Source organism: Halichoerus grypus, chromosome 6 (assembly GCF_964656455.1).
Source record: "Halichoerus grypus chromosome 6, mHalGry1.hap1.1, whole genome shotgun sequence".
In the NCBI taxonomy this organism is placed as follows: Eukaryota; Metazoa; Chordata; class Mammalia; order Carnivora; family Phocidae; genus Halichoerus; species Halichoerus grypus.
The window spans coordinates 113,665,245-113,679,885 of record NC_135717.1 but is presented as its reverse complement, the minus strand read 5'-3'; the positions used below and the strand labels follow the sequence as shown (position 1 = coordinate 113,679,885).

Sequence of the window (14,641 nt, the reverse complement as noted above, 5' to 3'; positions counted from 1 at the left end):
TCACATGATGGAAATTTCCACTCTTTGGGAAGGCGAAAAGAAAAGAAAGGAGGGTCTCTCAATCCACCCTTTTCCGATACTTCCCCTGGATCCCAATCGGCAGAGGTAGAAAAAGACACAGGTGAGTGAAACTTTTCTATTTTCTGCTAGGCTTACAGACTTGTCAGTGTGCAAACTTGTGGCTGGATCCCAGCCCGGATTGGTGTTCGTGCGCGTGTGTGCGTGCGCACACAGGGACACACACACACGTGTGCGGTCTGGTCTCCCAACCGTCTGGGGCTTAGGTTAGGCATTGTGGCTCTTTGTAACTTGTTTGTTGATTGACCCTAATTCTTCTTATGATTTTCCAAAGGATCAGGCTTTGGGTGGGTTATTGGAGGCTAATGACCGGATTGACTAGAAATTAAGTAAACCAGAGCATACGGAGTTAAGGGGACTGACTGGGAAGTCTCGCGTGTGACTTCCTTTGCAAGAGAGGTGGCTATGCCAAGGTAGCCCATTCCCGGGAGTGCAACCCCCGCCCCGGGCCCCAGATTCCCTTGGCACTTGGATTTTCAGTTCAGTGTCCTGGGACTGCCTTCCACAGCCGTGGCCGCGCCACCAGCCTAGCTCGAGTCAGCTTGGGATCAGGGTTGGCAAGTGCTACCCAAGTTGCGGGCCCATGTCCTCAGGGCAGGGACATTGGGTGCTGGACCTAAAATAGACCCGCTGTCCCTGACAGCTGGGCTGCCTGGGCCGGGCCAGCACGGTACCCCGGGTGGGGGGCTGCGGCCCTGGGAGTCCCCAGAGAGTCTCCTTCGGGAGAGTAGGAAGGCGAGAGCTGTGCTGGATCTAGGGGCCGTGGCGGGGGGCGGTTGGAACACTGAGTCCGAAGCTCCGAGGGAGGAGGCGTCCAGCGCCGTGGGACTGGGAAGCCTGGGGCGCGCTGGAGAGAAGGCAGGGGAAGTGCAGAAACGCGGAGCGGGAAAGCCAAGTGGAGTTGAGGGGGCAGGGAGGGGACATGGAGAGAGGGGAGAAGCCCAGGGAGTAGGGCGGAAGGCGAGAAGGGGTAAGAGGCCAGAGCCAGAGAGTGGAGAGTGTGAGGGTTGGAGGGAAATGGAGAAAAGAGAATGAATGAGGGAAGAGAGAAGGGAGCCGGGACACAGGGAGTCCTTGGGGGGTGAGCTGGGAGCACGCCCGTGTCCGGTGAGAGGTGAGCGCAGGGACCAGCCGGCCGGGCGCTGGGAGCTGCACAGGGAGTGGCTCTTCGCAGACCGTGGCACTGGTGGGTGGGCGCTGCGCCCTGGCCACGGGCTGGGGTGGAGGCGCTGGGGCTGGGGTGGTGGTGCCGGGGCGCGGAGTGCGCCCCGCGGGCTCCCATCCTCTCTTCGCGATCCAGCAGGGAGAGTGGGGGAGTGCCCCGCCTGTGCGGTGTGCGCCGGGACAGCCCAGGAGATGCGCACCCGCCTTCTGACTTGGTTAGAGGAAAGGGATGAATTAAACTGGGAAGCCCAACCTGGGAGGCTTGGTCACTGGTGTGCCAGGGTGTGTGCCCCGCAGTGAGGGGGCAGTAGTTGGGACCTTGAGAGGCTTGGTGGGGACCTGGAGATCCCGAGCCACAGTTCTAAGCACAAGTGTTTAGATACCTGGGCCCGGTTGCACCGGAGGATGGGGTGGCTCTTGATGTCAATTTCTCAGTACAAAAGTGAATCTCTACCGGTCTCAGGAGCATCTTCGATCTTGAGAAAAGAGGCGTAGGCGTAGCTGCGGCCCTGGAGGTGTAAGCGGACCCTCTCCCGGCGCAGGTCCTATAGACACCTTTTCGCTCCCCGCCCCCCCATCACCGCCCGCCTCCCCTCCAGGCTCCGGGACCTGCTTTCTTTGTTATGCACTTCAAACTGGTGCAGCTTCTCACCCTTGGGTGGGGGGTGGGGGGGGGTAGTCTTGAGGACCTGTCTCCCAATTTCCTGGTTTCTTATATTCATATTTATTTGCTTCCAGGCAGCGCAGACAAGAGTCCTTATGACTGAATTGTCTTACGTTGTAAAAAGAACTTGCTACACCTTGATCACGATTGGCAGGGCCTGGTAGCTAGGGCTCTAGTTTGGGTTTGTTTGGTTATAGCGTTTTATACTTAACTTTTGGGAGAGGTGGGGTGGGGAAATTAGCCTTACTGCAAACGAGTCCCTCAAGAGTCATGGAGATCCGTGGCCTCTCTCACACAGAACGCAAGAAGTGTGCGCACACACATGTGTGTAATATAGTTTCTCAAATGTTAACAAATGAATCTACAGAACATCTATGGTCTGGGTAGAAGTTTGTAAGGATGGAGAAACTGAAGAGGATATGTGAACTTTCCAAATTATTGAATACCACACGTTCAGAGACAGAAAGCTTTTATTGGGCTGATTCTATCACAAAACATTAAAAAGCAGGGAGACTGGTAAAAGGGGATAGATAATTTTCAAGGCTGCTAGGATAGAGGAGCTCTTCTGCCAGAGTATGTAGTGCAAGGTGCTCCAAGGAGGCTAGTCTGTTCTAGATTAATGAGAACAATGGCTCACACATATATATCAATTATTGTATTTCTTTTATGTTAAATCCTCATAACAACCTTATGATATAGATTCTATTATTATATTCATTTTACAGAGCAGGACAGAGACATATACAGTAGGGGGAACATAGAACCTCTTTGGAAATCCTATGTGGTCATTAATTATTCTTAAATCTAAACGAACAATTCTCTTTCACTTTGTACTTTATCAGGGACAGAACTGGACAGGTGACTTTTAGGGACCCAAAGCTGACCATTTGGCCTGTTACAGACTAATCCTAGGCTAAGAAAGCCAAGACATGATCATATAGTTATAGACTGAATCCTTGCAGCCCCAGAACTAGAATTTTTCAACGAGTGACATTTGAGAAATGCATAATATGGTTATGGTTACCTCTCAGTTTATCAAATGCTGAGGCCAAGCATAATAAATATAGCAGCTGTGGACTTCTGTGTTAAATGTTTTTCTTCTTTCATGTCATTGTCATTGTCTACTTCCTCAGTGTTTTTCAGGTGTCAATTCCTCTTTCTTTCCCCTTCTCCTTTGTACTGACTTGCTGATGTTTTCTAACTATTTTTTTTAAAACTTAAGCCCTTCTTTGTGTTTTTTTTTAAATCTTTACATATCCAAAGCAATGATTTTTATGAAAAAAACAAAGGTTAATAGGATTTATGGCTACTTAGATATTTTTGATATTTATCAAAATAATACGGGTTTTTAAGATGTGCTTCATGTATCCCCTGACGTTACCTTACAAGCCACTACTACGCTGGTGACATCTGGTAGGAAGGTAAGGGGTGGGGTTTGGGGAGAGACAAAAGAAAGGAAAGGAGAACTCTCCAAGAGCCAGACTTTTAGCCAAGCCCTTTTACAAATGTGAATCCCACTCAATCTTCACACAGTCCTCCAGGTTATAGGTGTTTGCTATCTCAAATTTACAGAGGAGGAAATTGAAGGCCGTAGAAATTAAGGAAATAACCAAGGGTCACCCACCTAGGAAATGACAGTGCTGGGCATCGGCACAAAGTCCCTTCAATGCCAGAGTTCCTGCTTCCAATAGAGCCGGCAGAAAGAAAGTCGACTAGGAAAACAAAAACTTAAGGAGAAAAGAGGCTTACAAAGATGTTACCCTACAGGGTAGGATGTGCACGATGGGAGAAATGGAACTGCCAAATGTCTCTAGTGTGACTGCTAATCTTCCTCTGGTCTTCCTTCTACTATTTTTGTAATGACCTAATTCCATTCATTCATTCCACAAACAATCACCGAGTATCATTATCTTCCAGGAACACTGTTAGGGAGTTTCTTTTAACCCTGTTTCCCTAACACCTACCACAGTCCTGGGCAAATACTAGGTGCTCAAGAAATGTTTGTTGAATAAATGAATTAGTCTAGGGGGAGGAAAGGATAAGCGAGCAAATAGTCGCACTAACAGCATGTTGAGGGCCAGGAAAAATTCAGATTTGAGCATGCCACCACTGAAGCTGGCTTAGGAAAAGGGTCAGAGAACATTGCAAGACTAGGTAATGAGGTAGAAATAAAAGGAAGTGGGAGAAAATTCCCAACAGAGACAGGCCTAAAGGGAGAAAGGAGAAAGTGGGAGCCACTCTGGGAACTTAGGAGTTCAGTATTGGGAAGTGGAACTCACCAGGGAGGAGGTTGGGAGGGAGGTGTGGTCTGTGAGTCCTCACTCATCCTCTTTGCAAGGGTCCCAAAGCTCAGCCCCGCCCTTGAATTTCTGAAGTGAACTGTGCTAACAAGGGACAAAATGACTGAATACAGAAATTAGCAACACAGTTTATTATTTTATCATTCTATTATGCTCCTATAATAGAGAACTATAGTTTTTTTAGACTCCTTATAATGTTAGGGTTTTAAACACTGCATCAAATGGAAAGACTAGGCTTTGTTGTCCTCCGTATGGGAAAATCAAATAATTTTTCTGGTTCTCAAGGGGATATTCTATTTTAACAAAGATACAGTTTACACAATCACAAAAATATTACCAAAAAAATGCTTTTCTGTATTTTTCTGGTGGGGGAGGGGGGGCTGGGGAGGATTTCTCGTTTTATTTTAGTTTTTAATGGCTTGATTTATTTTAGTGTGTTACAGAAGATTCTGGAAGTAAAAAATGTATTAAAAAAAATAAAGTGAGATAGGACATGGAGTGACAGTACTGATATCAACCTCCTAGCTCCAAAGGAGATGTTTATGCCAGTTAAGATTCTGACTTTTGATAGCAGACTTGGAAAACACAATTCCCAGGGTCTCTTGTTTCTTTAGGGATCTTTTATACCAATCTTTCATCCCAGGCTCAGAGGTCTGCCTAGCTCTTCACCATTTCCACGCTTGTGAAATACTCACAGTCAAACTGTTATTTGGAAGGGAATTCAAAGGGTGAAGGGAATCCACAAATAATCCAAAACCTAATTTCAGTTAATACATTAAATCCTCCACTTTTTAGCATTATATCCTTGGGCAAGATTTTTAATCTTTGTGAGCCTCCATCTCTTCAGCTACAAAATTGAGATCATAATAGCACCTACTTCATGGGATTGTTATGAGGATTAAATGAGTTAACATGTGTCAAATGCTTAAACTAATGCCTGATTCATAGTGAGCTCTCAATGTGAGACAGCCATTACTGTTAATGGTGTTACTCTGCCACCCAAAGCATTATTTGAAATGTTAACAAATGTCTATACTAGATGTTCTTTGACAGTGTGTTTTCCTCTGTCATAACTAAAATGAAGGAAACAGAAGAGAGGAAATGAAAAAAGGGATAAATAATACTCACGCAGGACAGTCCAGCCCAGAATAACGTCATTCCCTGTATAATAAGATTGAAATGTTCCCTTATTTCCTGTTGGCTATTTGCCCCTATTTCTCCCGATAAATCTAGTGTGTATCTATCATTAAAATGAACATCATCTCCAGTTCCCTTGTTTTCTCTCCTTTTTGCCTCTTTTGGTCACTCTTGTCTCCATGGTGCCCCATACAGTGCCTGGCACAAACAGATACTCATGCATGTTTGCTGAAGGAAGGAAGGAAGGAGAACATCTTGTGTTTTTTACAATAGTATGTATTCTTCAAGGAAGCATGTTTTCCCTGAAATCTGAAAGGCCTTTGCAAAGTGAATTTATGCAATACTGACAGCCAATGTAAATATTTTTTTAATTAAATTGTTTATTCAGTGTGCATTATTGCAGACAATTAAGCATGCAGGCTGGGGAATCCGGGCGTGTGGATATGAATGCCTGTGCCATCATACAGTTGGGCTTCCTGGATTCAGATCTTGGCTACTTCCTATTCTGGTTCTCCCACTTTCTACCTGAGTGACCCAGATAGAGCTAGTTACTTAACCTGACTGCTTCCTTCTCTTCATCTATAAAATGAGGGAAATATTTCCTACTTCATAAGGATTTTATGAGGGTAAAATAGAATTATGTATGGCACATGGTGAGTGTTAGAAACCCTTCCAATCGGATGTAATACTAATACCTACCTTATAGAATTAGTGTGATGGTACTGCATGGCACATAATAAACCCTCAAAAATGTTCCTATTCCTATTCCAACTCCTTACTTCTGTTTTTCTGCAGAGGAGTTGGGGCCCTGACTTGGCATTTCCATTTTTTTGGTCCATTGAAAGTCTTATTGATTCTACCTTGCATTTCAGGGTAACTTCCTCCCTACCCACCCTGTGTTTGTCCTGTCATTTTGCCTTGCGTCATTCGCGCCTTTTTACACGGCATACTCCTCAGGACAAGGACTTTGCTCTTTGTTTTGGCATAATTTTATAACATTGGGTACACTCACGGTACTATAAAAATGTTAAAGAAGAAAAAAAAAAAAAGATGTAATACCCCAAGAGGCAACTTTGGCCAACGGCTGGTCGGGCCGGGGCTGTGTTTGCAGTGTTGGTACTCCCCGCGCCAGCCTTCCAGCAGCATCTCTGGCTGTGGCTGGGGCCTCACCCGGGGGGGCCCGCGCATCCTGCTCCGCCGCCCTGTGTGCGCCCGCCGCTGGGAACTGGAGCTGGGTCGCCGCGCCAGGGAGGACCGCGGGCGGCCGCCGCCTTGGGGACAGGCACCGCTCCCAAGTTTGCCTGCTTTTTGCTGCGACTTCGCTAGAGAAACCAGGCGAGTGAATGAGATGAACTCGGAAAGAGAAGTAGAGAGGAACTGAAAAAGGAGGGGAGAGGGAGGGCAGCCCGTTCTGTTTTAAGAAGGGTTTCCTGCATTCGACGCGGGGCTACACACGCTATGGTCTTATTTTCTGGAATTTCTCCAAATGGAAAGGAATGTGGTCCATAAATGCAGAATGTTCTTATAAACTGTATGATCCGGCTGATCTTGATTGTTAAAGTGATCTAACTAAAAGCATTTGTGTTTCCAGCCTGGCTTTGTGAATGCCTGAGAAGCAATCAAATGGTTCACAGCACTACATAAATGGAGGGATTTTATTATAGTCCTGAGAATACATTTCATCCTTATATTATTCCTTTTGGTTTCTGAAGCAATTTTTTAGAAACAGCACACTTAAAAAAAAAAAAAATACCTGACACGTTTTTGGCACGTGTCACTCTGCTCTATTTAATTATACTTGTTGCACAGAGGGGTCCATGCTATGGTGGACTTACATGTATTTAAACTTTTTATTTTGAAGTAATTATACAGTCACAGAAAGTTGTAAAGGTAGCAGAGAGAGGCCCCACACATTTGACCCAGTTGCCTCCAATGGTTACATGGGACGTAATTTTCGTACAACATCAAAACCAGGAAATTGATGTTGGTACAATATGTGTGTAGAAAATGGATGTATAGTTTCCATGTCTTTTTATCACACACATAGATTTGTGCGGTCACCACCATAACTGAGATACCGAACTTCCATCCCCCAGAAGTTCCCCCTTCTGTGATTCCTTTAGAGCCACACTCGCCTCCTTCTCCCTTCCACAGACAATAAGATATTTTCCGTCTCTATATTTTAATTGTTTTGTGAATGTTACATAAGCAGAATCATACTATCTGTGATCTTTTTGAGGTTGATTTTTTTTTTCATTTGGCATAACATTCTTGAGATCCATTCAAGTTGTTGAATCAAGAGTTGGGTCCTTTTTATTGCTGCATGGTATTCCAGTTGTTTCACCCTATTTAGTGGCAGGATTTTTTTCTCAATTGATATATTTGTCTAGAACTTCAGTTGGATACGAAGGATACTCGGTAAAAGTGTGAGGACAAAATTGGAATGTTTTCAACTTCAAAATGGCATTTGTGTCTGATAGGTCAAAAGGGGTGTATAAACTACATTTTAATTTAAAACAGAGACCACTGGAGGAGTGAAAAGGAGAAAAGGAAGGTGGCAGAGAAAAGTATGTAGTTAGACAGTTAAGATATAAAACCTGGCATTTTTTAAGATTTCCACACCAATAGGATAATCTATTCTGTGATTTTTAGCTTTAGTTAGGACAACTCAGATTTCTTGAAGCTAATTTTAAAAACGCTTCTGCAAGAGGGAATTCCCTGCCAGTCTGTGCTCAGTCACATAGCTGATAACTCAGGGGCATGATTGGAAATGACCATGAGTGGCTCTCCAGTTTGACAAGGGGTCACCAGAGTCAAAATGGCATCTTTAGCCTCAGGGCAACTATCAAGGGTCCTGAGACTGTCAATGTTCTACTCTTCTGGCCATTTGCCCCACACACCAGTGGGAGGAGCATCTCTCAGAGTTCACTTAAGTCAGGTTTTAAAAGGAGGATGGGACTCTTCACCGGTACACCCATAAGCAAGGGGACCCTGGACTCTCCAAAGGCTGTAACTAGCTAAGGGAAATACCACACTTCTGAATAGTACCTGGAAGAGTTTGGCTCAATCCCTCCCTTCAGCCAGTACCTATGGGAGAGTTCTTACCCTGACTTGACTCTGTCCTCCCCAGACAGAGGAGAGAACAAAATAGCCACTACTATCTGAAAGTATAAACACCCCTTTGTGTTTTTAGAATTCCACACTTTGGGCTTTCAGAGACATATTATCAATTCACAAAATAACAGAATTATCAGTCAAGAGCCCTGACTAGATCCAAGACTAACTGAAGGTATTGCGCTTAAGTCATTTTAATGATTTCTGTTATCAGAAAAATATTCCTTTTTCCAAACCCTGCCAGTAGATGGAGGGTAGGGAGGGATGCTGGTTGCAAAGCTTAAACATATATAGAACTGTCATAACTGAAATCATTTATAACTCTTTTTTATAGGCAAATCTGCTTTCCTCAATCTTTCAAAATGGAAGACAATCTTTGTACTGTCTGTGTAATTTATTTTATTTTGTGTAAATGTTAGATACCTCACATAGTTTTGCAGGCTGTTCTTGCGGATTATATCCCCTGTATGTGGACCCTAAGGTCCCACAGCATGTGGTAGGGCAGATAATGCAATCTTGAGGGAGTGAACACCTTGTTGTAGGTCGGGAGACTGAACAAAAGCCCTGTTGAATTCTGTTTACCTCTCTTATATTATGTTATTTACTTATTTTACTAATGATGACAGTCATTCCAAGGGTGTGGTATGAAATGCAGACACAGGTTCCCAACATCACAGGCTTTGTATTTTTTTAAGGGGTGACTGGGGGGAGCTGTTTGTTTCTTAAACTTTTTCTTTTCTTTTTTTTTTAAAGATTTTATTTATTTTATTTGAGAGATAGAGCATGAGTCATGGGTAGAGGCAGAGGGAGAGGGGGAAGCAGACTCCCTGCTGAGCAGGGAGCCTGATGAAGGCTTGATCCCAGGATCCTGAGATCATGACCTGAGCTGAAGGCAGATGCTTAAGCAACTGAGCCATCCAGGCGCCCCTTAAACTTTTTCTTTAAAAAAGAAAAAAGTAGAATTTTTCTGAAAGAAAAATAAAATAGAAATGCTTCGTGTACTATATCAATGTAGACAAAAACCAAACAGCTGTACAATTACTTTCAAACAATTCTGTAATACTGTAGCGGTGTCTGTATTTTGAAGAAAGACACCAAATATAATGCTTTACATTATTCTTTATACCAGAATCCCATAAAGTTCAAACTCCTTAACCTGGCAGTCAAGGTCAACCTTAGCCAGACTCTACACAAACATCCTGTGTGAGCTAAAGTAGACTCTAGTTGTTTTGGTAATATTGGGGCCAACTTCTGATCCCATTTCTCTTGCCTGGAACCACCCTCCTCTCTGGAGTCCTACCATTCTTCCTCCATGAACCCTGTTCTGTTTGCCCCAGCTCCCACACTGAGCTCTCCAGCTCAGTTCCATGTCTTGAAGACAGGGATCCTGTTATGAATAGTGTCCAATAAAAAGTAGGTACCCAGTGGTGATGGAATGTTGTTAGGAGCTGGGCTCTGCAGTCAGATGTGGGGCTGTGAGTCCTGGCTCACTAACCTGTTCACCAGCTTTGATCTTTGGGTAAATTACTCAATCCTCTTGAGCATCAGTTGCCTCACTTGTAAAATGGGGATAATAATATTACCTACCCCAAAGGTGAGGGAATTACTGATTTGATACATGTGATGTGCTTAGCATAGGGCTGGCTGTCATGAATATGATTATTACTAATGAGAACATAAAAAATGAGATTTCAGACTTTACAAAAATTAACAGGCTATGATCTGAGTGGAGGATGTAGACTAGAAAACTTGACTGTTCAAGCTTCTCAGTGTCTCTCAACCATAACTGCTGTCATAAGAAGGGACAGGGTCCCTCTATGCCTATCAACCCAGGAGACAATCTCTAATCCTACCCACTAAGATGGGACACAAACAAATTGAAGCAGAAGGTTTCTTTCCTTCTTAGATCTAACAAAAATATGTGTGGCTTGGCACATATTTTATTTTTGGTAAGAAGTAATCAAATGATGAATAAATTTCTATGAAGAAGGGAAAAAATTCTAGATATTGGCTTCAAAGAGTAATTAAAATAGTCTCATGATGAGTCATCTATCCTTGAAGCTATTACAAATACAATCTGTGGCCTTAGAAAAGTGAAAAGTTCAATAAATTAACTGGTTGTTTGATCTGTGTAATACCAAATTAGTAGGTTTTCTGATATTCCCCTACAAATTGGTTGATATTTCACTGAAGCATAGCTTCAATCCAATCAAGGGCATAACCATTAGTACTCTCTTGCTTATACTGATGTCTAAACAAACCTTTTTTGTGTTTTGAATTACAGATCTAAAAATGATATGTTTAGACCATACCATGCGATTACAAACAGAACAGCAATGCTTTAAATAAATTAAAAAGTAGATTGGATTTGGGTTGGGGGAGCCAGGCAGTCACATATAGATTCTGATTTTATCCTATTCCTGGGGCCATACCTTAAATAATTTGTCAAGTGATTGGAACTCTATGTATATAAGTATTTCAAAATAGCACCCCCCCAACTCGAAGAGGTCCTCAAAAATTCACTGAGGTACACATGTACACATGGATATTCATAAATTTGATAGACACAGAAGAGAAAAATTCTGCTCAAAAGTCTCATTTGTCTAGCTAAGGATATAGAAAAACTCTGTTACATAGAGAGTGCAGTGTTCTGGTTAAGAGGAAATTATACCTGCCATGGATTGTCAATTTTCAAAGAATTAGAATACAGAAAGATCCCTTTTAAAATCAGAATTTTATTGAACATGATACAATGTTTCAGCATGCCTTAGCCTTACCCTATTGTTAACTTCATCTATCATGGCAAAACTCAAAAATGCTAGGTGATAGAAATTTCTGGTTGGTTGAAAGAATTTATAGTATCTTCCTTCTGCTTTCAAACTTTTGGGAGAGATATCAAGAAAAATATATGTAGAAGTTCTAAACTAGGAAGCTTAAACCTTCTTAATATGGCAAATTTCTAAAGTATTCCAAAGTGGCGTGTAGTACAATGACACTCTGTCTTCACAAAACTTCAGCAACTATTGATACCTGTCTGTTATATTTCATCCATATCCATAACTTTCCTCCTTGCTACCCTTAGCCCAACCATTACCTCATTATTTCCAAGCAAATCCAAGTCATTTAATTTGATCCATACATGATTCAATATGTATCTCACAAAGATAAGTCTTTAAGAATAACCAAATTATCACATCTTAAATGAACCATTTTCTTTTTTTCTTTTTTTTTTTTTTAAATTTTATTTATTTATTTGAGAGAGAGAATGAGACAGAGAGAGAGCACGAGATGGGGGAGGATCAGAGGGAGAAGCAGACTCCCTGCTGAGCAGGGAGTCCGATGTGGGACTCGATCCCAGGACTCCAGGATCATGACCTGAGCCGAAGGCAGTCGCTTAACCAACTGAGCCACCCAGGCGCCCTTAAATGAACCATTTTCTTAATATTATCAAGTATCCAGGTAGTGTTCAAATGTGTCGGATTGTCTCTCTTTATTTTACCCCTAGTTTGTTTGAATCAGAATCCAAACAGGCTTCACACACTCACTGGTTGATATGGATTCAAAGAGACTTAAGAGACATAAGTTCAACCAAGCCTCATCTCTCTTTTTCTCTCTTGCAATTTACTGGATGGTGAAACCAAGTCGTTTGTCCTATAAAATTTTCCATATTCTGAATTTTGTTGATTTCCAAGACTTTTAAAATGTCATCCTCAAGCTTCAATAGCCGGCCTTCTTAAAATCTAACCCTTATGAAATTGCTTCTCTTTTAAAGAAAAATTATACCTTGTCATTCCTTTGCCTGTTTACTTGAGGGTTTTCCAGCCTACATTTTGCTCAATTTTGTCCAAATATCCTCCCTTTTAATACCTATGGCTTACCTAACACTCCTTCCTTTTTTTTTTTTTTTTTTAAAGATTTTGTTTATTTATTTGACAGAGAGAGAGACAGCGAGAGCAGAAACACAAGCAGGGGGAGTGGGAGAGGGAGAAGCAGGCCTCCCGCGGAACAGAGAGCCCGATGCGGGGCTCGATCCCAGGACCTCGGGATCATGACCTGAGCTGAAGGCGGACGCTTAATGACTGAACCACCCAGGCGCCCCCAAACATTCCTTCCTGATAGAACCTGGCCAACCTGAAATGCCCTTCAGTCAGGTTTCAAAATGTGTACCAGCCTCCTCCCCCAGGTGCTTACTCAGCTTTCTCTAAATTGTCTCAAGACATCACCAATAAACAGTAGGTTGTTTTGATTTTAAAAATTGTGCCACATGACTACTTTTTAAAAAATACTTTCTGATTACTGACATACACAAATATATTTACTAGGAAATTATATACTTGGGGTTTGCTTTAAAATAACGGGGGAGGGGAAGGGGTGGTTTGGAAGTAATAAGATTGGTCATGATCCATATTTGTTCAAGCTAGATAATCCATCTGTGAGGTTTCACTATTTTATTCTATCTCCATTTGTATACATTTGAAATTTTCCATAATAAGAAATGGAAATGAAATATTGTGTATCACCTAAGCTACACAATGAAACATTTCATTTTAGGGACCTATGTTGTAACATCTTTGCTAAAGATCATAAGAAAATCATTCCTAAGGAACAATGCACTCACTTTTCCCATTCCATAAGTCTGGTTTGCCTAAAAACTAGTCAGTTTTAAAGTAAAATAAAATAATCATTAAATAATATTTAAATAAAAGGGGGACACGGTTTGGAATGACTGAAAATAGGACTCAGGGAGAGGTGCTCCATAGGTTTGTGATTCATCTAAGCTGCCCTTCTTAAGATGCTGGCATGGCAGAATTCATAGACATGCCCCTATTCTCTACTGCTGACAAAAGACTCCCAGAAGAGGAGTGACCCAGACTACTTGATTATCCCATAAGAAAAAGGTGCTAGAATAGATTATGAAGGTCACACTTACTAGTTCTCCCTGCTACTATACCAGAAGAATGTGCAGGTCCTAACTCCCAAGGTGAAAGTCAAACACAGAGCTTTTCAGAGACCTATCAGCTTTTAACTTTAGTCTGATTGCTCTTTGTTTTGTTCACCTTTTGAAAAGATAAGAGAATTTAACACCTTATGCTTACATTAGCCATATATACTAGGGAGTGCTTTTTAACGGACATACAGCCTTTATTAATAATTTTCTATTGTTTCATTAGTATCATATTTAAATGATTTATAAGGGTAATTTTTAACTGTAACCAGCCATGCAACTGCAAACCTCATCACGCAAATGGACCTGCTTCATGACATCTTTTCCAAAGTCACATGAATTTGATACCATGCAGTACATACAAAGTCCCAGTCAGTCCAGTTGAGGATAATTAAAGGGAAAAGAGTAAGAACTGAGGCTGAAAATGGAAAGGAGAGAAAAATGGATACACAATAAGAAGAAATGCTTTTGTGTGAAGGCTTGGAACACCTATGTGGAACATAGGGCTTGGGGTCAGGTCTGTTGGGTTCTCGCTTCGAAGGGAGGGAGCTCCAAGCAGTTTGTGCCCTCGATGTAGTTTTCATGTCCCAGGTTAGAAACACCTGCTTTGAGAGACAGAGGAATAGGCTTGAGAAACATCTACACATCTAGGCCGAATAGGTTAATGAAAACTTCCAGAAGTTTCTCCATCTCAAGCATCTACGTTCATCCTGTTTCTGGGCCCACACTGGGAGATAGCAAGCAGGAGACAATGTCTCTAATCCATAAGCTCAAAAAGGCATTAGACATTTTATGGGAATAAGGTCATACACTAAGAACGTGTCCTGGAAGATGTGTATTTATGTACAACAAAGCAGTATGAGTTTGCAATTGTTGGAACTCTGGGAGAGGCTCTAAAGACATTTTTGTGAGCAAAAGGTGAGGAATCTAAATTTAATTGTCTTTATTTTTACCAATTTAAAATATGTAATAACGTCATTGGTAATATTTTTACTTTTATGAGTGTAAAAATATTTTACAGATTCACACAGACTTGGCCACACCATAAACTATATCTTCTTTGTAAGCTCTGTAAGCTATTAAGTTACCCAAGCTGGAACTCCCTTAAGAATTTGATCCTCTCAACTGGTGCGAGGTTATTCTATACCCAGATCTCCCAGTTCCTCTGAGCTATTACTTCCTACATAGTCACTTAAAAAAAAAAAAAATTAATCAGAATTAAAATAAAAAGCCGATTGG

At 42.0% G+C, this 14,641-nt stretch overlaps 1 protein-coding gene across 3 annotated transcripts in view; it reads left to right on the top strand.

Moving 5' to 3' along the window:
- Positions 1-25: 25 nt before the first annotated feature.
- SLC38A4 (solute carrier family 38 member 4) overlaps positions 26-14,641 on the top strand; it is a 68,956-nt gene continuing 54,340 nt past the window's right edge. The window contains exon 1 of one of the 3 annotated variants that reach the window (XM_036110337.2): positions 26-121. The gene's annotated coding sequence lies outside the window, so the exon portion shown is untranslated. The remainder of the gene's footprint in view (positions 122-14,641) is intronic. The other 2 variants (XM_078075921.1, XM_078075923.1) reach the window with 2 other exon arrangements.